This window comes from Lutra lutra, chromosome 7, assembly GCF_902655055.1.
Source record: "Lutra lutra chromosome 7, mLutLut1.2, whole genome shotgun sequence".
In the NCBI taxonomy this organism is placed as follows: Eukaryota; Metazoa; Chordata; class Mammalia; order Carnivora; family Mustelidae; genus Lutra; species Lutra lutra.
This window is the reverse complement of record NC_062284.1, coordinates 36761435-36784473: the sequence shown is the minus strand read 5'-3', so window position 1 is coordinate 36784473 and position 23039 is coordinate 36761435. Positions and strand designations below refer to the sequence as shown.

Genomic DNA, 23039 nt, shown 5'->3' with positions numbered 1-23039 from the left:
AGGGAGCATTAAGCTCCATTGGCCTCCTGTCTGGTCATGCCGCAGAGAAGGCACACCACATGCTCTTTTCTGTATGAGTGAGGTCTACTAACACACATTTTATTTACTGTTAACTCAAATTTGATGCCTTGCTTACTTAAGAGGAAAGTTGAGAGTCATTTTTTCATTTATTTGTTTATAGCCTCTGTATATGTTACTCTTGAGAAGGCCTTCCATTTAGTGCCCCAGCCACTTTAGAACTACCCGCGTGTTTGGAATCAGAGTTTTGATTATTAAAATTGAACCTTTAATGTGGGGTTGGAGGTAGGGTGCTAGATTTAACAAGTGAAGAAAAATTTGCATTTTGGATAGACAATGAATAACTTCTTACTATAAGTGTGTTCCATGAATACTTGTACTAAGGAACTATTTGTTGTTTTTATGAAATGCAAATGTAACTGGTTATCTTGTATTTAATCTGTCAACTCTAGTCTGATAAATCGTTTATGAGCAGGATATGAATTGATCATGATAATGTCCAAAGAGTGAGAGACCTATGGCTTATTTTGGTGACCATACATGTGTCTATCTTAAGGACAGAGAGGGGGCACCTTGCTGGTTCAGTCGGTGGAGCATACGACCAGTGACCTTGGGGTTATGGGTTTGAGCCCCACATTGGGTATAGAGATTACTTAAAAAAAAATCTTTAAGGACAGAGAAGACTTATAAGCTCAAGGAGTATAAAAAAATGGAAGGAAGTGGAGGATTTAGTTTTATTTTAGTTATTTGTAGTTATTTGTAGTTAGGAAACTCATATCCACAGACTTTAAGTCACTTTGTAGGATCACAGAGTTAGTGGAAGAGCCAGGACTGGAACTCCAGGCACAGTGGTTGGTCTGTTGCATAATATCTTCCTATAAGATATATCTATATCTATATCTATGTCTATATATCTTTTCATGTTGACCCTTAATCACTCTTTTTAAAAAATTCCAAGATAGTTAACATACAGTGTTATATTAGTTTCAGGTGTACAATATAGTGATTCAGCAATTCCCACCCTAAATCACTTCTCTTGTCACCATCCTATGATCACTCCCTCATCACACAGTCCTTCCTGTCCCCAGATCCAGTGGCAGGCAAAGCCACTCTCATGAGACACCTTTGACTTTTCTTGGAGAGCCACATGACTGTCAAAAACCACCATTTGGTTGTATTCCCGTGACGATGCCAGAAAGCCCATTATTCAATGTGTTTTTTATTCCTTTTGAGGTCTTGTTAATTATTTTGTCCCCTTTAAGTTTTGATGCTTTGTTTATAGTTGACTTACTGAGAGTAATTTCACAACAACGAAGTATTGTCTTATTGACAGCCTGCTTGCTTTGTGGCCTAATCCTGTGAAACTCCTCATTGCATTGCTTTGTGGTACATAAAATATGGAAGATCTATGGGAAGGATAAATAAATTTTATAGATATAGGTGACTTGCCCTGTAGAGATGTGTTCTTATAAAACACTGAGTTAGTTTATTATCCTAAAATTATTTATACTTATTTAAGAAAGCAACTTTGAAAATGAACATGCTTCCTCTGTCACTAGAATACTGTATTTCAGAGCCACTAATTTGTTTTTTCATAGATTCGCTGATTAATTCATGTAAAGCCTTACCAGCTGCCAGGTCAAAGCATAATAATAAAATTGGTTGCCAAGACACTGAAAAATCTGTTCATTCTTATTAACCGCAGTTCATGTATCCTACCCTGATCCCACCACATGGGTGGCTCGTCAAGTCTTATCTGAGTATGACTGATTACTTATCTCCTATGTATTTGTACCGTTAAAAGCAAAGACAGGGTGTCAGTCAACTAACTAAACCTTATGATAAGGTACTTTTGTTCTTGTTATACCAACCCTAAGATGGGGAGGAATAAGACATATAGAAATAGGTCATGAATTAAATGTTCGTTTGAGATACCTAAGAATTTTAAAATATAATCTATGGTGGTAGCCAGGATTTCTTTGTTTCTTACAAGGTGTGATTGATTTTCATAATGAATCTCACCACTGCAAGGGGGTGACCCCAAGAATGAGCAAAAAGGTCTAGCAGTCCTTAAAAAGAGAAGGTATTATTCTTGTTTGATACTGGAGACCAGATGTGGCCAAAGAAGCTGCTTGGCTATTCCTGACTGGGCTTCCATTGTCAGGGACAAGGTTAAGTGTCCATTGCCCTGTTCTGCTTCAGCACAGAAAGCCATGAAGTGGGTTGTGATGCTTCCTCAGGGAGTGACTCACCTCTATGTTCTAGAGCTCCCGCTTGAATGTGGGGGAGCCAATGTAGCTGGACTTAGAAAGCTGGGGGTTAGTCTCTAATACTGCTAATAATTTTTTTTTTAAAGATTTTATTTATTTATTTGACAGACAGAGATCACAAGTAGACAGAGAGGCAGGCAGAGAGAGAGAGGGAAGCAGGCTCCCTGTTGAGCAGAGAGCCCGATGTGGGACTCGATCCCAGGACCCTGAGATCATGACCTGAGCCGAAGGCAGCGGCTTAACCCACTGAGCCACCCAGGCGCCCTAATACTGCTAATAATTAACTGTGTGATATTGCACCAGTGGTTCTCCGTTAGGACTGATTTTGACCCTCTCCTCCTGTGGGGACATTTGGCAATATCTGGAGACAGTTTTGGTTGTCAAAACTGAAGAGTTACTACTGGCATTTAGTGGATAGAGACACAGGACGACCCCTCATGACAAAAGATTACCCTGTCCAAAAGATGAATAGTGCCAAGGCTGAAAATCCCCGCGTTAGACAAATCAGTGAATCTCCCTGGCCTAACGTTTTTCTGAGTTACCCATTCTCTCTATCCTGTGAAGTTCCCTAAGACTGACTCTACCACTGTTGTCTTTTCTACCTCTCACTTACCCTGATTCTAAGTTATTAAATGTAGAATAGGGTCCGAGTGTCGACACTGATGGGCAGTGGGGACTGTGAACCCCTGCCCTCAGGGATCACATGGAGGAGATACTTGTAGGGGTGCCAGGTGGACCATCTGAGAGGAATGGATGCCGTGGTGACAGTGTCCACAGGAGGTCTGCTATGTGATGCAGCATAACTGGAAGCCTGCCAAAAACCCAAAGAGAGCACTATGACTGAAGGCTTGGTCTCTAAATTCCTCAGAGCCCTGTGCTCTCCACACCTATGCATGAGGAGCTTTCAGCTGACCAGGACTGTCAACTCCCCAGGTTTCCAGCCAGCTTCCATACCCTTGTGCCAGGAGTGCCTTGGACATCAGAGTTTCCCAAGGAAATATTAAGATGGACAGTTTCTGGGGCACCTGGGTGGCTCAGAGGATTAAGCCTCTGCCTTCAGCTTGGGTCATGATGCTGGGATCGAGCCCCACATCGGGCTCTCTGCTCGGTGGGGAGCCTGCTTCCCCCTCTCTCTGCCTGTCTCTCTGCCTACTTGTAATCTCTCTCTCTCTCTCTCTCTGTCAAATAAATAAATAAAATATTTTTTTTAAAAGATGGACAGTTTCCTCATGAACACCTGATTTTCAGCTTAACTAGAGCCTCTCTGAAAGATTTAAAAGTCAACAACAAAAAATCCCTACACTAGGTCATCAGCCCATTTTGCCACCCAGGGAAGGAAACCTCATTTGCTGTGCTTTGAGCATCGTGTAATTCAAGTGGTGGTAGGCCCTAGAAGCCAGGTGGCTTAGCCTTCACTCCACCTCAAAGGTTCAGAGCTGTGCTCCAGGTCACATGGTTAATTGATGACAGAGAAGGTTCTAGAAGACAGGTCTGTCTGCTGGTTCTCCACTGTGTTCTTTCCATGTCCCTATGCTCCTATTTCTTGATTGTAACCAGGTATAACACGGGCAGGACAAAATTGTGTTGTTTTGTTGTTTAACTTTCAGATGGAACTTTAACAAACTGTATCTCTTCCTTGACCCTTCTGAAATATCACAGGAAGTGAACAAGTATATTGTGATTTTAACCTAAATTAAAGCCATCCAGAAATAACTGGGCACTTGCTATGGTGACGTGCCAGCTGCCAGTGAAAGGCCACCAACATTTCTTCCCTATATTGCTGCTTTTCTGGTCCCATTCTTGCCCCCTCCCCCGGGCCCTGCTACAGCCCATTCCTCACACAAAACCCGTGATCTTCAAACAATGTAAATCAGATCACATCTTTCTTCTGCATTAAATTTTTCTGCCATTTCCCACTGCAGTTGGGATAAGATTCAGATGTTCTGACTGTGCTCTGTAGGGGTCTCCGTGATCTGGGCTCTGCTGGTCTCTATGACCTCAGCTCATCCCTGTGCCTCCATCTCCAGGCTCATCTCCTTCCTTTCTGTCTCTCTGAGGTGCCAAGCTCATTCCTTCCTCAGAGCTTTTACACTTGCCCTTGCTGGCCCCTTGGCATCATTCAGATTTAATTTCAAATATCACCTCTTCAAAGAGGCGGGTGATGACTTTCACCCTGATGACTGTGTTAAAGTAGCCTCTGGACACTCACTATCCTATTATTGGGTTGTTGTCTTCACCGTACTTACTACTGTTACTAATTATTTTATCCTTATGTTCACTTATTTATTGTTTCTCTCTTCCTGCTAAAATGTTCTCTCCACAGAGCAGGAACTTTCTCTGTTTTGTGAAGTGCTACATGTTTAACCCCTAGAATCATACCTGGCACATGACAGATGATAATGAATGAATGACAGGGACACACGGATGGCTCAGTGGGTTAAGCATCTGCCTTCGGCTCAGGTCATGATCCCAGGGTCCTGGGGTGGAGCCCCATGTCAGGGTCCCTGCTCAGCAGGGAGTCAGTTGGCTTTTCCCTCTGCCCCTCATCCTGCTCGTGCTCTCTCTCAAGCTTTCTCTTTCTCTCTCATATAAATAGACTCTTTTAAAAAAATGAATGAATGAATGACAGAGTAAGTAAATGAGCAGTTGGTGATAGAGAAGATTGCTTTACAGATTTAGTGCTATGTAATTCCTGTTTTCTCTTACATGTTGGACTTTATTTTTTGCACTAAAACCAGAATGCTAGTTTACTGACTGATGAGAAGTGGAACTGTTAGCAGTTTTTCCTTTGAGGGCTAATGTACTTGCTTCCTGCAGTAAAACTCCATATAAAAGCACATATAAAAGAAGACAGCTACTTGGTAAGCACAGACTCAGGGCACAGGGACTTAGAAATCAAAAAGATCCGAGAGCTGCAGTGCTGGAAGAGGCCCGAAAGATCACCGTGGTAATGCTTCCTCGCAACTGGCTGCCTGTGAAAATCACACGAGGAGATTTAGTAAAACATACCCACACAAAGCCACACATCTTCCAGTCTCTCCTTTGCAGATTCTAATTTGTTAGTTTGCAGCCACACCTGGGGAATCCACGTTTTCTTTGAAATGCTGCTAAAACAAGGGATGGCGCACAACCAGGTTCGGAAACCAGTGACTGAGCCCATTCCTGTTTCCAGATAAGAAAACTGAGGCTCAGAGAGATTAAGTGCCTCCCTCACTCGGGCTCTCACATAGGGTGAGCAGAGAGAGGGCACTCAACTCTCCCAGCCCTCTCTCTGCACTGTTCACAGAACGCGACCACAAAGATTCTCAAGGGCAGAGGCAGCACTGCCTCGGAAATTGCTGGTTTATTACTTTTTTTCTTTGTTTACATAAAACTAACCAGTCTCCTGTCAAACAGGAAATGCATACGGCCTAGTTTTTCTTTTTTATGACAAAGTGTCAGATCAGTTAGATTTAGATTCTGGGGCTGCAGAATGATGATCAGAGGGTGGTTCTGGGGCCAACACCATCAGCACCACCTGGAACTTGTTAGAAATGCAGATTCTTACCCAGAAGTACTGACTTTGAAACTCTGGAGGTAGGGCCCACAGTCTGTATTTTATTTTATTTTATAGATTTTATTTATTTATTTATTTCACAGAAAGAGAGAGCACAAGCAAGCATAGCAGGGGGAGCGGTTCAGGGAGAAGGAGAAGCAGGTTCCCTGAGCAAGGAGCCTGATGCGGGCCTCCATCCCAGGACCTTGGGATCATGACCTGAGCCGAAGGCAGATGCTTAACTGACTGTGCCACCCAGGCACCCCTACACAGTCTGTATTTTAAAGCCATCCAGAAGATTCTGATGCACACTCAAGTTTGAGAACCACTGTCCATGGGTACATTTTGCAATTCAACCATTGGTTAAAGCTGCCAGCCTCGGCCTTTTAGTCTGTGACTCATTAACATCAAGGCCTCAAGTTAAGTTAGACATCTGCTTCCTTTGATGGCATTTATTCAAAACGGGGCCTCTAGTTATTGGTCTTCATTAGAATGCCATACAAAGGGAAGGAGGGGGAGGGAATTAATATTTACTGAGCACCTGCTAAGTGTGAGGAGCCCTATGTGAGGCTATTACTTCTCTCATTTAATTCTAGCAAGGTGGGTATTAGTGTCCGTATTTTACAGATTTGGGATAGGGAGGCTGGTAGAGGTTAAATGTGGTTTTCTATAGGGGTCCTTTGACATTTTGCTATCTGTTGTCTCCCTACAATAGCTGCTCTCAACCCTTCTTATGGATAACCGGGAATCCCCTGGGAAGCTTGTTATGCATGCAGATTCCCTAGCCTATCTCTCAGAGATCCTAATTCCAAGGCCTGGTTGGAACCCAGGACTCTGGATTCTGCTGCTAGTGGGCATCCGGCCATAATTGGAGAAATCCTATCCTAGCCCCACCCCCGGTGGTTAGAGCAGGTGCTCCTCAAGGTTTGATGAGGGCCTGTGGTTCTCCCATGTTTCGTGTGCTCGCAGGCCTTGGGCACTGGGTGGGGATGTTGGCGGAACAAATATGAGCCTAGGAGGAGGAAGCTTGGGGGTGTGTATAAAGTAGTCTCATATTTCTACTCTCTGCTGCCTCTTAGAGGGGTCCTAGGCCATGTTTTGGCTTTGAGTAACTTGATCCTTTCTGCTATGTATCCCAAATTGTGCAGTTTTCTTAGAGCAACTTCACCCTTGTGTTGGTGGGATGCACAGCTGTGAGCACTTTCCTCCAGGCTGTAATTAATATCTATCGAATTCTGAGTTGCTTCAGCTTTTGAGGTCAGAAATGGGGTTTCATTTGTTTGATGATAACATACATACTTATTTTTTAGGGATAGAATTGACATATCTTAATGAATGAGATGTCAGTCCATTAGGAGACTATATGATTTGGTTCCATTATGAAGGAAAAAAGTAAGATGCAAATTAAAAAAGAATGCTCTTATTCTGCGTGATGTCCTTCCATGTGAGGTGGCATGCTGATTGGTCCATAGGTTTGGAAGCAGCTACTGACATACGTACCCCAGGTCTCCCATCGTATAAAAAAGATGCATGTGTAGAAGATGGCGAGAACCTCCCAGGCCTTTGCCCAGTGGAGGAGTCAGCAATGTGGAAATATTAAATAGCATTAATATGTCTTAGTCCCTGAAATAAAATTGTGTAGGGCAAGGGCAGAAGGAAATCCACAAAAGCACATATTTCAGTCTCCTGAGATCCTCTGCATATAAGGCAAATTATTTTTCCCAGGAAGAAAATAACCAAGTTACAGGGTAAGTATCTAGGAATAATTTCTGTAGCCACTGCTATTAGAGTTGACAATAACAGTGAGTAACCAGTATAATGGCTCAAGCTACAACCCGAGTGCTTACCGCGTCAGGAAGTATGCACACATTCTCTCATTTCATCCTCAACAGACTTTCAGCAGAGATATCATCCTTCACTTTACAAATGATGAAACAAGCTCAGGAGAATTAGGTGATTTTCTCAGGGCTGGGACTGAGCTTCCAGGGATGCAAGACTGTCAGTGCTAGGGGTGCCTGGGGGGCGCGGTTGGTTAGGTGCCTGCCTTGGGCTCAGGTGATGATCCCAGAGTCCCTGGACTGAGCTGCACATCGGGCTTGCTGGTCAGTGAGGTCTACTTCTCCCCCTGCCCTCTCTCTCAGATTGTGCTCTGTCTCTGTCTCTGTCTCTCTCTCAAATAAACACTTAAAATATATACAAAAAAACAAAAACAAAACAAAACAAAACAAAAAAAACTGCCAGTGCTAAAACTAAGACAGTCCTGGGTAAACTGGGATGGTTGGTTACCTACCCTGAGTTGGTCACCCAACCCACCGACCTACAGCTGATAGTTCGGAAGTAAGCCCAGAGGGTTCTGAGTAGTCAGATGGTTCATATATGGAAACTTGCTGATTTGCCTCACAGAGACTTTCAGAATATTCCTTGACACCCCCTTTCCTCCATTTTACATGCAGTTCTTTTTTTTTTTTTTAAGATTTTTATTTATTTGACAGAGAGAAATCACCAGTAGGCAGAGCAGCAGGCAGAGAGAGAGGAGGAAGCAGGCTCCCTGCTGGGCTCCATCCCAGGATTCTGAGATCATGACCTGAGCCGAAGGCAGAGGCCCAACCCACTGAGCCACCCAGGCGCCCCTTACAAGCAGTTCTAAAAAGCTTGGTTATTTGGTTTCCAGGTGCCTTGTCGATTAGAAACTGAACATTGGAAGGGGAAGTGGTTATTATAGAAAGGCACACTGATTAGGATGGTCAGGGACGTCTGGCTGAAGGTGGGAGCAAGGAGAATGAAGTCTAAACGAGTAAAAGATGAAATCATTACAGTGGTTAGGAGACGTTTATCACAGTGGCAAACATACCTTAATAAAAATAGCTGTTACTGAACACTATGTGTTGGACACTATTTTAAGCACTTACAGGAATCACATAATTCAATTCTTCTAAAATAATTCTATTATCCCTGTTCCTCAGATGAGGAAACTGGGGCACAGAGAAGTTAACTAACTTGCTGAAGATCACACACCCAGTACGTAGTAAAGCCAAGATTCAAAGTTTCCAGAGCCCATCCTCAACATCCTGATTCACTGTAGATCCTGGATGCTGAGGAGGTAGCACAACAACTTAGTGATGTTTATTTTAATGTCCTGAATCATCTAAGAAAAAAAAAAATTAAAGCATGGACATTACATTTTACAGTAGTCCCCCCTTATCCATGGGAATATGTTCCAAAGTCCCCAGTGGATACCTGAAACCGTGGTTAGTACTAAATCCTATATCTACTATGTTTTTTCCTATACATACATACCTATGATAAAGTTTAAGTTAAAAATTAGATACAGAAAGAGATTAACAATAACTAATAATAGAACAAATATAACAATGTACTAAATGAAGTTATGTGAATGTGGTGTCTCTCTCTCTCACTCAAAACATCTTACTGTGCTGTCCTCATCCTTCTTCTTGTGATGATGTGAGATGATAAAATAACTATGTGATGTGTTGAAGTGACATGATGACCTAGGCTTTGTGATTGTTATGCCCAAGTTTTTGCGTCTGAGAGACCACCAAGGAGCCAACACCGATGCAATCACACGAGGGTTTATTTAACAAGATTAAGCTCGGGCCCAACTATACCCAACACAGCAGAGCAGGGACTTGGACCCCAAGCTTAGTTAAGGCAGGGGTATTTATGGGTTCCTGTTCCTAAAGCAGGGTGGGGATTCCTGTTACTAAAGCAGGGTGGGGGTCTCTGGAACTAAAGCAGGGTGGGCCTTCTTAGAACTAAGGTGAAGTAGGGGAAAGTTCAGCCCTTGGGCAAAGGGGTCTGAGATGGCTGCCAGAGCTAAGATGGCTGTACTTATGCTAAGGCTAAACCTGAGGTGGGATGGCCTTAATTTTTCTCGGCCTCCACAGTGATGTAGCCTTAGGCAACTATTGGCCATCTGATGAATCGTCAGGGATCCTACGCTTCTGGACAGCTACTGACCCCAGGTCTCTGAAGCCCCAGAAACCAAAACCGTGGATGGGGTGGAGGGTGTACTACTGTATTTTGTAGGAACTAATTTTTAAAAAAATTTTATCAAGTTATTCATGGACATAGTGTGACAAAAAGCCATTACTCCCCTCCCCCAGCTCATTTCCTGCTCTGCAGAGACTGCTTTCAAGTCTTGTAATTAGGTGATTCTTGCTGGTAGTTACATCTCTTGTCTCTAAACAACATACTGGATATTTCTACGGTCAATTTTCAGTTTTAAGCGTTATTTAAATGCCTAGACACTTTACCACGGAAGAAGAGAATTTTAACTCATTTCCTCCACATCTGCCTCTACCACACGTGTGTGCCATTTCTGGCCCCTACTCTCAAGTTCTGTCATAGTTTTAGTTAGATCAGTACGTCCTGGGCTTGTTTTTTCTTTACATCTTCCCTCCGGGGCTGGGCGGATTCTCCAGAGAGCATTTGAACCATCGGCCTGTGGAGAATGCCTGTGTTCTGGAAGTTCCAGAGTATGTGTGTGGGGGGGTGGGGGGATGCGGAGGTATCTCAGTATTTAGAGGACTGCGTTCTAAGCAGACTTCCAGTATTTTTAGCCTTGACTTTACCCTCCCCTCACCTCCAGCAGTGTTTGGGGCTCTGAATGCCTGAGGCTTTCTGTAGATTGTGTGATAAACTGCTTTTTGGCTTTCCCTAGTGTCAGGTAAAGAGTCATCTTTCTCAGGTCTGCTCCTTAGTTACCTCTTGTCCATTTATTTTCTAGCTTCCACATTTTGTTGCTGTTGTTTTCACTCATTCTCTTTGTCCTTGTGAGTTCATGTCTAAAAGAAAAACAAAACCAAACCAAACCCCTCTTTTTACTGTTATGTTAGTGGGATTAGGGGAGGTAGCTGACCTAAGGTGTGTATTTGGTACGCCATCTTTATCCTAAAGTTGGAAAGACATTTTAGAAAACTTTCACTGTGGAGAGTCAAAAAAAGTTTGTGTTGCTGGGGCGCCTGGGTGGCTCAGTGGGTTAAGCCTCTGCCTTCAGCTCAGGTCATGATCTCAGGGTCTTGGGATCGAGCCCCGCATTGGGCTCTCTGCTTGGCATGGAGCCTGTTTCCCCCGCCCCCCCTCTCTCTGCCTGCTTCTCTGCTTACTTGTGATCTGTCAAAAAAAAAAAAAATTGTGTTGCTCTAATGGGAAGATCACTAGTTCTATGAGAAATGGAAGTTTTACTTCTATGTGCTACTCAAAATGTAGTTCTAAGACTAGGACTACCCATCCTACCTGGGTATCACCTGGGCCCCACCCAAACTGATTGAATCAGAATTAGCATTTTATCAAAATCCCTAGGAGCGTCCTAAGCATGCTGAAGATTGAGAAGTGCTAATATGAAGTACTTCACTCAACTCCTACTGTAATTAGGATAAGCTAATTTTAATGCATCTTAATCTAGGACTTAAAAATTTTGGTATATTCACTTACTAAATTCTCCAAATTCTAGAGGTTGCTGTGAATAATATAGAGGAGTATGTAAATTTTCATGAATATGCATCCTTTCTCCCTTTACAAACCATGTCTGTCCATCTGAGTCAACATCAGATGTGAACCCAAAATTCTATGTCATTTGCCATGAGAGATTTCAGACTGGTTCTATTCAGGCTTTTTAAGCTGCCCACAGTTCTTGAGGCTGGTGATAGGGTTTTATAGATTGGGTAGGTTGAGTTTTCAGTCACACATCAAGCTGCCAAAGTTAGAGGGTGGCTTCCCCTGAAGGCAAAGGATAGATTAATTAGTTTAAGCCCAGCCTCTGTCACAGTGACAGGTATATGCTCAGCAAGTGATTGTGGGATGAGGGAACAAAAGATACAATTCCTGTCTTCAAGATATTCACCAACCAGGGCGCCTGGGTGGCTCAGTGGGTTAAGCCGCTGCCTTCGGCTCAGGTCATGATCTCAGGGTCCTGGGATCGAGTCCCACATCGGGCTCTCTGCTCAGCAAGAAGCCTGCTTCCCTCTCTCTCTCTCTCTCTGCCTGCCTCTCCGTCTACTTGTGATCTCTCTCTGTCAAATAAATAAATAAAATCTTTAAAAAAAATATTCACCAACCAACATAACTTGGATGTCACCATGTAGGGTTGACCAGCTCTAGGGAAGAGTAAGCACAGAGAAGGGGCATCTAATTTAGCATTACTGGCAGAAGGAGCCAAAAGGCTACATGATTTGGTGAGCCTAGCTTGGTGTTTAGAGTAGCGGCTGTCAGTTTAGTGTTTATTAGAATCACTTGGTGGGCTTGTTAAAACAGAGACCCTGTTGCCATCCTGACAATTCTGACTCAGTGCACGTGGGGTGGGCCCAAGAATGTGCATTTCTAACCACATCCCGGGTGATGCTGATGATACTGATTTCACATTTTGAAAACCACTACTTTTAGAGAATTATAAAGAGTTCTTGTGGCTGGAGTCAGGGGACAGGGAATGGTGGGTGATACTGAAGGCAGAAGTCTAAGGAGTAGGGATTTCATTAAGGAGCTTGTGGGGGGTCAGGTTTTCCAGAGGAGAGTGGTGGACACCCATTTGCAGTTTGGAAAGATCATTTTGGGTGTGGTGTGGAGGATGGATCAGCAGCAGGGCTAGGTTAGAGGCCAGGAAACTAAGTAAGTGGATGATCATAGACATCCAGATGAGAAATAATAAAAGCTTGGAGTACAGGTGGGAGGAGGAAAGACTCCTAGAACTTGGTGGCCAGTTGGAAGTGGGAGGGGAAGAGGGGGAGGAGTCACAGTGGACCATCAGCTCTCTGGCTGGCTGGGTGTTGGGATTGTGTCACCAAAACCAGGAAGAGAGGGGGTCTGAAGCAGGGTCTCGAAAGAAGAGCAAAGCAGGTAAGTCAAGGACAGGACATGTTGAGTTTGAAATGCCAGCAAGAAATCTGGGTGGACCTCCCAGTGAAGAGTTTTCTTTCTGGGTCTGGAGGCCGGGAGAGGCCTGGTAAGTCATCTAGCCCTGTCCCTTCAGCCACTTTCATTTGAACTCCTGTGTTGTTTGATTGAATCAGGCATTGCATTTTTTTTTATTTTAAAGATTTTATTTATTTATTTGACAGAGAGAGATCACAAGTAGACGGAGAGGCAGGCAGAGAGAGAGAGAGAGAGGGAAGCAGGCTTCTTGCTGAGCAGAGAGCCCGATGTGGGACTCGATCCCAGGACCCTGAGATCATGACCTGAGCCGAAGGCAGCGGCTTAACCCACTGAGCCACCCAGGCGCCCCCAGGCATTGCATTTGTGAAGAAACACTACTGTATAACCTTTCAGGACCTGAAGAATGCAAGACTTTTAAAGATCCTTTCTCAAGAAAACAAATATTCTACTCTTTTGATTGGGGGAAAAGAAAGAGTTGGAGTACCAGTCTTCTAACACCAGAAGAGGTTAATACAGCTCCCTTTGGTCTGAGAGGCCAGTGGAATTGGGTTTTAGTAAGCTTGAAAGGAGCAAAATCACTTGACTGGTCTTCAGGCCATATGACGAACAGCTGAGACTAATTAGCTGGATTGTGGGTTTTTTACAGAGATGCCTGATTTTGAAAGTTGTTGGAGTGGGCTGCTTTTCAAAAGACTCTTTTGAAAAACTTTTATAAGCAGGCAATTCTGACTTTAACATTTCTTTTTGTATTACATAGACAAAAAGTAACCTTTTTGAAGAGGACATGTGATTGGACGTTGTCTAATTGTTGAAGTGTTGGGAGCAACGTTTCTAAAGTTTTAGAAAAACCACCAACGACTTATACTCCCTCCTTCAAGGTATGGTTTTGTGTTTAAATATGTATATAGGGGCGCCTGGGCAGCTCAGTGGGTTAAAGCCTCTGCCTTCGGCTTTGGTCATGATCTCAGGGTCCTAGGATGGAGCCCCGTGTCGGGCTCTCTGCTCAGCAGGGACCCTGCTTCCCTTCCTCTCTCTCTCCACCTGCCTCTCAGTCTGCTTGTGATCTGTCAAGTGAATAAATAAAATCTTAAAAAAAAATAGAAAAGAAGTATGTATATATACATGTTTTTTTGTAGAGGTTTCAAATTCTGCCATGCCAGTTTTCATGTACTTAGAGCATGTGCAATTTACCATAAAATACCACTGCCTGTGTTAACTTTGTTTTTCTTTTTAAACCAAAGATTCTAAAACACCTGCTTTATTTCTGGGGGTGTAGTTTGAAAATTTTCAAATACCCTCGGGTACATATGAATACTGACTGCATTTTTCCTTTCTTTTCTTAACTGTAATAAAGTAACATAGGTTTTTATTCTCAGATAATATGTTTTCTTTTCTTAACTGTAATAAAGTAACATAGGTTTTTATTCTCAGATAATATGTTTTCTTATTTAAACTCAATTAGCCAGTGTACAGTACATCATTAGTTTCCGGTAATATGTTGAATAAGAGAGCTGATCAAGGAATGAAATTGCTCTAAGAGTCTTGTTCATCCTCTGAGGATTTCACAAAAATTCCAGCTTATTGGGATTTTGTTTTTAATATTGTTAACAGCTTTAATGGAGAAAAGCTTTATCTAAGTATGTGTTTTACCATAAGGTATATTTCTTCTATGAATTAAATTTGCTCCCAAAGAATTGTTAATTTTGTTAGGTTTTGGGGTAGTATTGTGGTTATGTAAGGAAAGGTCGGTATATTTTATAGGTGCTTAGTGACAGGACGCAGGAGTGAAGGACCTGGGGGTGGGGTCTCATGAGGTCTCAAGTTCATGACACAGTTCTCTCTCCTTCCGGGTCTGTGCGGGTTTGCCAGGATTGCCCTGACAAAGCGCTACAAACTGGGCAGAAGGGTGTTGGCAGGGTGGGTTCCTTCTGAGGACGGTGAGGAAGAATCCGTTCCAAGCCCCTCTCCTTGGCTTGCCGATGGCCGAGTCTCCCTGTGTCTCATCTTCTCGTCTTCCCTCTCTGAGTGTCCTTATATGAAGAAGGAGTTTGGATGCAGACACTCAGGTCATACAGCTGATTAGTGTCAGTGTCCAGGCAAGTCCCGACTTCCACTCCAGGGTGCTGACCAGTTCTTGGTTTTGTTTTCTTTGCTGCGAGTCCAGGCCTTTCTCGTAGGAGTGAATCCAGGGCCCTGATGATCAGAAGTAACTATGGGAAAAACCTTAATTAAAAGTCGACTTTGTCTGTCTAGATTCTTGGATTATAAATTAAAAAAAAATTTTTTTTTTTTTAAAGAAAAAGTGTTGTGGCAAGAGTGTTTATTCATGAGGGCATCGTATCCATACACCGTCCAGGTTGGAGTTCATACATTCCAAAGGAGTTTATCCCCATCTTGATTGCTTTCTGTGTCTCTTACAACTTTCCCCTTGTCCTTTCCAGACACAGTGTTCAGTGACCCAGCAGCCATTAGAAAACAACAACATGATTTTTTTCTTTGTAGTTGCTGCTGCTCACAAGACAGGAACTGTGGCAGCAAATGCTGATGAAACCTTGTGGCCAGGAGGATGGCACCATAGCAACCGAGACCTGTGCCTTTGAGTGGGTCCCAGAACCCAGGCTTCTCTTGCTGCTGTTCCAGTTTCCGTCCTCTCAGAGACCCTCAGCACCCGAGTGCTGAAAGAGGAAAGGCCCACCACTTCCCTCTGTTTCTGTTTTCTCCTTTTAGGATTAAAGCTTCCTGAGACCCCTTTTCATCTTTGGCTGTCCTTCCTTTCTTCTGCCCTCTGCGCTTGGTGGATTTGTAGCTAGAACTCAGGGGAGAGCACAGTAACGGCTGATGAGTCACATAAAGCCCATTAAAAACAAAGGCTGATTTTTGCAGAAGCCGTAATTCATTTGCGCTGCCTTTGCAAGAGGACGTCTTCCTGCTTGCTTCTGTGCTCCAGGGGTTACCGCAGTATGGCTGGGGCCCTGCCCTCTGGCCTGGGTGTGTTCTGTGGGGACTGGAGGGTAGGGAGGGAGGGAGTGATGAGTGAGATCAGCAGTGCTGCTCAGGAGAGGAGTTTGCATTGCTGATGATTCTCTGGAGGCAGGAGGCACCTTGCTCACACAAAAATACAGATCATCCTTCCAGGAACCCAGAACATCAGTTTGTTTGTTTGTTTTCTCCATTTCATACTCCTTTAGGTTTCTCTTCTCCCTGATGTTGTCTGAGCAGGGAACCTTTAGCTATGAATGCTAGATTCGTCACTCTGCAAATATTGAATGGATCCCCTGTTTGCACAAGAAGGAGAAAGTCCAGATGTCTTTAAGCTGCCACCTCTGTGCTTTGGTGACTGTGGACTATTGTTTAAAAATCTCCTCCTAGTGTCCTTCTTGGGTCTTTCTTCATTCTCATTGGTCCTCTCAGCTCTCCTATGGCCTCAGGAAATCAATTATGTTCGTAACTCTAAAATCCATATTCTTAACACTGATTCTTCTTTTGAACCCTAGTTCTGTGTTCCAAATGCGAGTTAAACGCAACTCCCTGGATGACCAGCATGTCTAAGGGACATTTAATTGATCATGTCTGGTACACTGTAGCATTGTAGTCGTGTGTCTGGATTTGAATGCTGGCTCTACAGTTGACTGGTTATGCGTCCTTGAAGTTATTTAACCTTTCTGTGTATCAGTCTTATTATCTGAAAATTAGAGCCCTTATAGGGTTGTTATGAGGATTAAATAAGTTGGTATTTTATTTATTTCTAAAGATTTATGTATTTGAGAGAAGGAGAGAGAGAGAGAGAGAGAGAGCACAAGCAGGAGGGACAGAGTGAGAAAGAATCCCAAGCAGACTCCATGCGGAGTGTGGAGCTTGACTTCCATATCATGACCCTGAGATCATGACCTGAGTTGAAACCAAGAGTCAGATGTTTAACCGACTGTGCCACCTAGGCATCCCTAAAAAAGCTGGCATTTTAAAGGACTTAGAAAAGCACTCAGTAAGTATCAGTTATAATAATCATAATCTCAAGTCATCTTTTCCTGTCTTCGTTAATAATAATAACATTAATTCCGTTAATAAAGCAAAAGTTTTGGTTATCTTTAACTTGTATACCAGTCAGTTAAGAAGTTATACTGATTTTTTCTACCTACTAAAATATGTCTTGAATTATTCCTCTTCTTTCCCACTGTAAACAACCCAAGTCAAATCATCACCTCTCCCATCCCATGCTGACCCTCTGTTGGGTATTCCCAGTCTCCGCGGGCTGCCAGAAAGATCTCTCTAAGGCAGACACCTCGTGTCCCTCTCTTTTATAGAAGTCTGCAGTGGCTTTCCATTGCAGAGGATAACACGGACTTTTTACATTACAGAGGAGTCCTTTCGGGCCACCTTTCTAGCCCATCTGGACACATCCTCTCCATGGCCATGCACCTGAGGCCCCCTATGGGCACCCATACCCTTCTCCCGCTTACACCTCTGCAAGTGCCAACATCTTCACTCCCACCCTCCCAGGCTGTCACACAGCACATGCTCCTCTCTCAAGGTTGGAAGCCTCGTCTGGGTGCTGTACTTCGAATGCCAGACAGCCCTTGCTCAATGCCATCAACAGTTATTTCCACCTTTCAGATTAGCAACAAAGATCATGTTGTTGATAGCTTCTGTTGTCTTTAACGAACGATGCTTATTTGGCATGTGAAGTCGTTTGTCACCTCGCTTGGTGAGCTGGTGATTTTTGTCCATTCACATGTATCGCTTGTCCCTTGGTGTGTGGTTTAGTCCTTGACCCAGATGCTACTCTGTGAAGTTTTCCTGGTTTCCCCTGCCAGGCATATCGGATGTCTCCCCTTCCTTCTAACCCCCTCTACCCCAGCCCTACCACCCGTCCAGCATTGTGTGCATGTTTGTTACGGTTCTTGTTTCACTGTTCATTCCCACAGAGAGTGCATCTGTTAGACTGTTGCTCTTCCAGAGCTACATTCTCAGCGTTTCACATAGTGATGAGTGCAAGACATGTTCTCGATCCTGGTTCGTTAAATGCATGATGTTTTAACTCCTGTGCTTACGGGTTGGTGCCTGACTTTAATCATCAGAACCAGGCTCTCCTGGAGTGCCTGCATGGCTCAGTCATTAAGTGTCTGCCTTTGGCTCAGGTCATGATCCCAGGGTCCTGGGATGGAGCCGTGCATCAGGCTCCCTGGAGAGCCTGCTTCTCCCTCTGCCACTCCCTCTGCTTGTGCTGTCTTCCTGTCTCTCTCTTAAAAAAACAAAAACAAAAAAACAAGAACAACAACAACAAAAAAATAGGCTCTCTCTCCACAGTTGTGTCTTTTGATCATTGTCCTAGGCCAGTCTACTTATCAAACTCGATTTGAGATTATTAACACTTTTTGTGTTGGTGTTTGTATGTCATTTTGCATTGAGGGGTATTTGGTGTAGGTTTCTTGAGAAGTACTTCCAAACCTGTCCCGGGCAGTACTACCCTTCCCAACATCTCCTACGCTGTAGAATTTTTATCATTTTGCATTTGTCAGTCGAGCCAAGTTTATTTTCCTCTAAAAAAATTTAAATATTCTGCTTAGACTAGCTCAAAAATCAATTTTAAATCTTTAATAATTATTAAAAGTGTTTAAAAGTGATTAAAGGTTTGTGGAAATCAAAAAATGAAAATGTACTTTTTTTTTTTTTTTAAAGCTGCTGTAAAACTTACTGCAGGCAGAGGCTGTAGGTCCTTTGGAGTCGGATATAGACTCCAATGCTATAAACACCTGTGAGGTTTAATTTGTTTTTCTAAGAACTAAAGATTCTAGAGCCTTGTTACAGAGTTGCTGGCTGATTTCTATTTCTTTTGTAAGTGTCCCTTTTCACTTCTAGAATACAACTTGTCTGACATCCTTGGTCAAATAGATGCATTTAATGGAATTAAATGAAACAGATTTCAGGATAATTGCATAGACCAATGAAAAAATTTGGAGAAGTTTTTTTTTTTTTTCTTAAAGTACATCCTAAATAATTAGAATTTGGAATTTGTAGAGTTTAGAAATGTGGTTTCAACTTCTTTAATTTTAAAATTAAGATGTTGTCACCTTTTATAAAGTAATAAGTTCACACTTTTGCTAGCAGAGGGGAGATGGCAGATTGGGTAGAGCCTAGAGTATAACATTTCATACTCATCTTCAGTCATTTTTCTAAGTATCTGGTGAGGATCTTGATTTTCTTTCTTTTTTAAACTATAGTTTCCTGGGTTGCATATGTTTATGGGCAGTGGGGTCAGATGGGGGGAGTGTGTGCATGGGGGTCTGGATCTTTCAGCCTTTTTTCCCCTCTCCTGGTCTACACCATCGGACTATGGAGTGTTTTCCCCCACAGAATGCTAGCCTTACACCTACGGTTTAGGACTGCAAAGTACTTAGAGACCTTCCGCATCCCAAGTCAGCAAACCTCCTCATCCACTTCTCAGAAACCTCCTCTCACCCACCTGACCATATCTAGGTTAGGTGTTAATCTCAAGGGATCCTTTCATTATGCCTACTATAGGTACTCTTGGCATCTTGTGTCAGTGCTCTGAGACCTCCATTAGGTGGTTAACTCTGTGAGGACAGGTGCTTTAGCTGTCTTATTTGCATTTTATCACTTTGCACAGTGTGTGGTGGGTACTCACCTATTAAATGAATAAACAAACATATAATCCCTTATTAAGACAGAACCTACGAAAGAACCAGACTTTTCCAGAGCTGTAACCCCCCCCCCCCCCCGATGCAGCATGGCAAAAATCAGACTTGTTCACCCTGCTTTAAACAAAAGGAAATGCCTATATTCTTCCCTCTGTCTCTGGATTGTTTGTACAAATTAAATCATCATTGTGGCCGGTCAGGTTTGGGTTGAGGTTCTGAACCAAGTTTTGAGGTATGGACTGACTCTTCTGACTGATAATGTTAAATTACAGAATGTGTATAAGCAGTACTTTGCATCTTTCCAAATCGCCTATTTTTGAAATTTGTTGCCTCCAATTGCTAGGTGTTGTAATGGGGGAACTTGAGCTCTAGTACTTATAGTCAAGAATAATTTTGAAAAGAAAATTCAAAAGATAGCTTAATGACTTTCTGATATTTCTCTAGGGGGTGGAACACTATTTCAATTGAAAAACTTGCTATGATAATTCTGCCTCTAAGAGACTGCATCTCAAGTAACCTTTTTTTTTTTTTTTTTTAGCTTTTTTTAAATTTAGCTCCAAAAAAGAGCAACTTATATAAATGTATTGTGTTATATTTGAAGATTAGTTTTGGGTGATCACCTCAAATACCTGGCACTTATTAGACATTTCATTTTTTTTTATTCATTCAAATATGTATGAATGACTCTGAGAACTCCAGCCTTCCCCACTCCAGGAATGACAAGGAAGAAACAGAATGACTTTGAAAGAAAAGTCTTGGGTAGAAAGTATAAATCAAGAATAGAAGTTAAGGGGCGCCTGGGTGGCTCAGCGGGTTAAGCCTCTGCCTTCAGCTCAGGTCATGAACTCAGGGTCCTGGGATGGAGCCCTGCATCTGGCTCTCTGCTCAGCAGGGAGCCTGCTTCCCCCCTCTCTCTGCCTGCCTCTCTACCTACTTGTGATCTCTCTCTTTGTCAAATAAGTAAAAATAAATAAATAAATAAATAAAAGAATAGAAGTTAAGAGAGTTAAAGAAGAAAAAAGGAGACCAGAAAGCTAAAGATCAAAGGCAGAATAAATTTAAAAGCTTGTTAGCTAACACACTGAAGGAGAAAAATTACCTAATTTTCTCAATAAAAGCCAAAGCAAAATAGTAACTAAAGCCTTATGACATTGGCCCAGGGATAGTAAAAATGACCAGGAACAAAAGAGAGAGCCCTGAAACAGACCTGCCCATATATAGTGAATCTCTAGGGAAAGGATAATTTTTTTCAATGAATGGTACTAGGACAATTAGATATCCTTCAGGGGAAAAAAATAATGAAATTGGATCCCTACATACACCTTAAAAAATTTCCAGTGGATTAAAGACTTAAATGTGAAAGGCAACATTTAGGAAAATAATATAGGAAAGTATCTTTATCACTTTTGGTAAAGAAGGATTTCTTTTGGTACTTAAAGATTAAGAGCCATTAAAAAAGTGAAAAGATGGGGTGCCTGGGTGGCTGAGGTGTTAAGCATCTGCCTTAGGCTCAGGTCATGATCCCAGGGTCCTGGGATCAATGGATCAGGCTCCCTGCTCAGCGGGAAGCCTGCTTCTCCCTCTCCACTCCCCCTGCTTGTGTTCCCTCTCTCACTGCTGTCTCTCTCTGTCGAATAAATAAATAAAATCTTTTTAAAAAAAGAAAGAAAAGTGAAAAGATGAACTACAAACAGGAAGCAGATATTTGCAACATCTGTAACTGACAAAGGACTAGTATCCGGAATTTATTAAGAACACAATAGAAAAATAGGGAAAGGGTAGGCATGTGTTTCCATAAGAAGAAATTGAATGGCCAACAAATTAAATATGCTCAACTACATTAGCAATCAGAGAAATGCTAATTTAGATCACTGATGTGTTACCATTTTGAGAAGTCGGACAACCACCACCAGATCTTGGTAAAAGTGTAGCTGGGGGTGTAAAACAACTATATCAGTTAACTATTTGGCATTATCTTGTATTATGAGCAGGTACATACCTGTGCTCCAGGAATTTCACTCTTTGGTACCTATCCTAGAGCAGAGCTTCCTCTTCTGTATGCCGTGAGTTGGTTTAGAACTCCTCCTTCTGCCAGGGTGGGTGGGTAGGGTCTGGCATAGTTGGAGCCCCCAAATCTGTTGCCTTTGATCATGAGCATTTGCTCCAGGTTGTCATACAAATAAAATAGCAGGAAAAAGGCTAGGAGGCAATTTTCAAGAGACACTCATGCTGGCAGACATCAGGAGACCTGCACATGCATATTTATAGCAGTATAGTTTTAAATGAGAACAAAACATGGGGGGCACGTGCTTTAGTTCTGCTAATTCTCCTCTGAAAACCCACAGGCATTAAATAATTAGAGATGGGTTTTGACATGTCATTTCTTAATATCAGTGCTATAAGCGGTCATTCTTTCAAGTCAAAGGAAGGCAGAGAAGGAGGCTGAATGAAAATGGTATTACTCCTGGTCAGTGTGTATTTTCATCAACAACCCACTTACATGGGTGGTGTATGATGATGGACAAGGGTCTGAGTTTTGAAACTGAGTGAATGGCTTAATGTCAGCTTCCCAAAGGAGAGAATGCTGTGGAGGCAAAGTGACATCCAGCTCTCTTCCTGACATTTCCCTTTTACTCATTGCCAGGTAAACTACCTTACAACAGAGGAATGCAAACAAAATTTTGTCAGAACAGCAGGGACTGGGGCACCTGGGTGGCTCAGTGGGTTAAAGCCTCTGCCTCCGGCTCAGGTCATGATCCTGGGGTCCTGGGATCGAGCCCCACATCGGGCTCTCTGCTCTGTTGGGAGCCTTCTTCCTCCTCTCTCTCTCTTCCTGCCTCTCTGCCTACTTCTGATCTCTGTCAAATAAATAAATAAAATCTTAAAAAAAAAAAACTGCCCACCATGTCCTATGTAATTTAGAGTTTGGCCGAGAATCCCTGCTGTGATCCTTGGTCTTATTTGTTTCCTCTTCTGTGGTGGCTATAGTCAGGGCCTTCTTTTTTGACCTTTCACCATTGGCCCTTCTGCATCTATCCCAAGGACAGAGATAAATGTGGGGCCATAGGAATGTAGATAGTTTTCAGGCATTTCTCTGTGTTGTGTCTTTGCTGACCATTTAACACACCACCTATCCTAATCCGATCTCATCATCTTTCCCCTCCAAAAACCTGATGCCCAACATGAAAACCTTATGTCCACTCCAACTTTTTCCCTTCCCCCACTTCAATGGCCTGTTGCTGACTGCAGTAATGGGCAATACTTTGACCCCTTTGCTGTCTGGTCGCTCAGTTTCATTCTTTTTTTAAAGACTTTATTTATTTATGAGAGAGTGAGTGAGGGAGGGTGGGAAGGAGAAAGGGAAAGGAAAAGCAGACTCCGAGCTGTTGCAGAGCCCAATGTGGGGCCCGATCTCAGGATCCTGAGATCGTGACCTAAGCCGAAACCAAAAGTTGGATGCTTAATCAACTGAGCCACCCAGGTGCCCCATCCAGTTCTATTTTTTGGAGCTCTTTGTCTTTGCTGCTTTCTCTTCTACCCACTGTGGCACTGCATTCTATTATTTTTAAAATTAACATCTGTTGGATTCCTTCCACATCATTCCCACTGCTGGTGCCCTTGTCTAGGCTCTCATCTTTAAGGAGTGAGAGGAGATACAAGGGATTGCTGCCA

General features: G+C 42.9%; 1 protein-coding gene across 3 annotated transcripts in view; it reads left to right on the top strand.

Annotated features, from left to right (window-relative positions):
• RAB27A (RAB27A, member RAS oncogene family) overlaps positions 1-23039 on the top strand; it is a 77965-nt gene that overhangs the window by 4535 nt on the left and 50391 nt on the right. The window contains exon 2 of one of the 3 annotated variants that reach the window (XM_047738186.1): positions 13469-13589. The exons of 1 other annotated variant lie outside the window; for it this stretch is intronic. The gene's annotated coding sequence lies outside the window, so the exon portion shown is untranslated. Of the gene's footprint in view, positions 1-13468; positions 13590-14694; positions 14808-23039 lie in introns of those variants that run through there. One more of the 3 variants, XM_047738189.1, reaches the window with a different exon arrangement.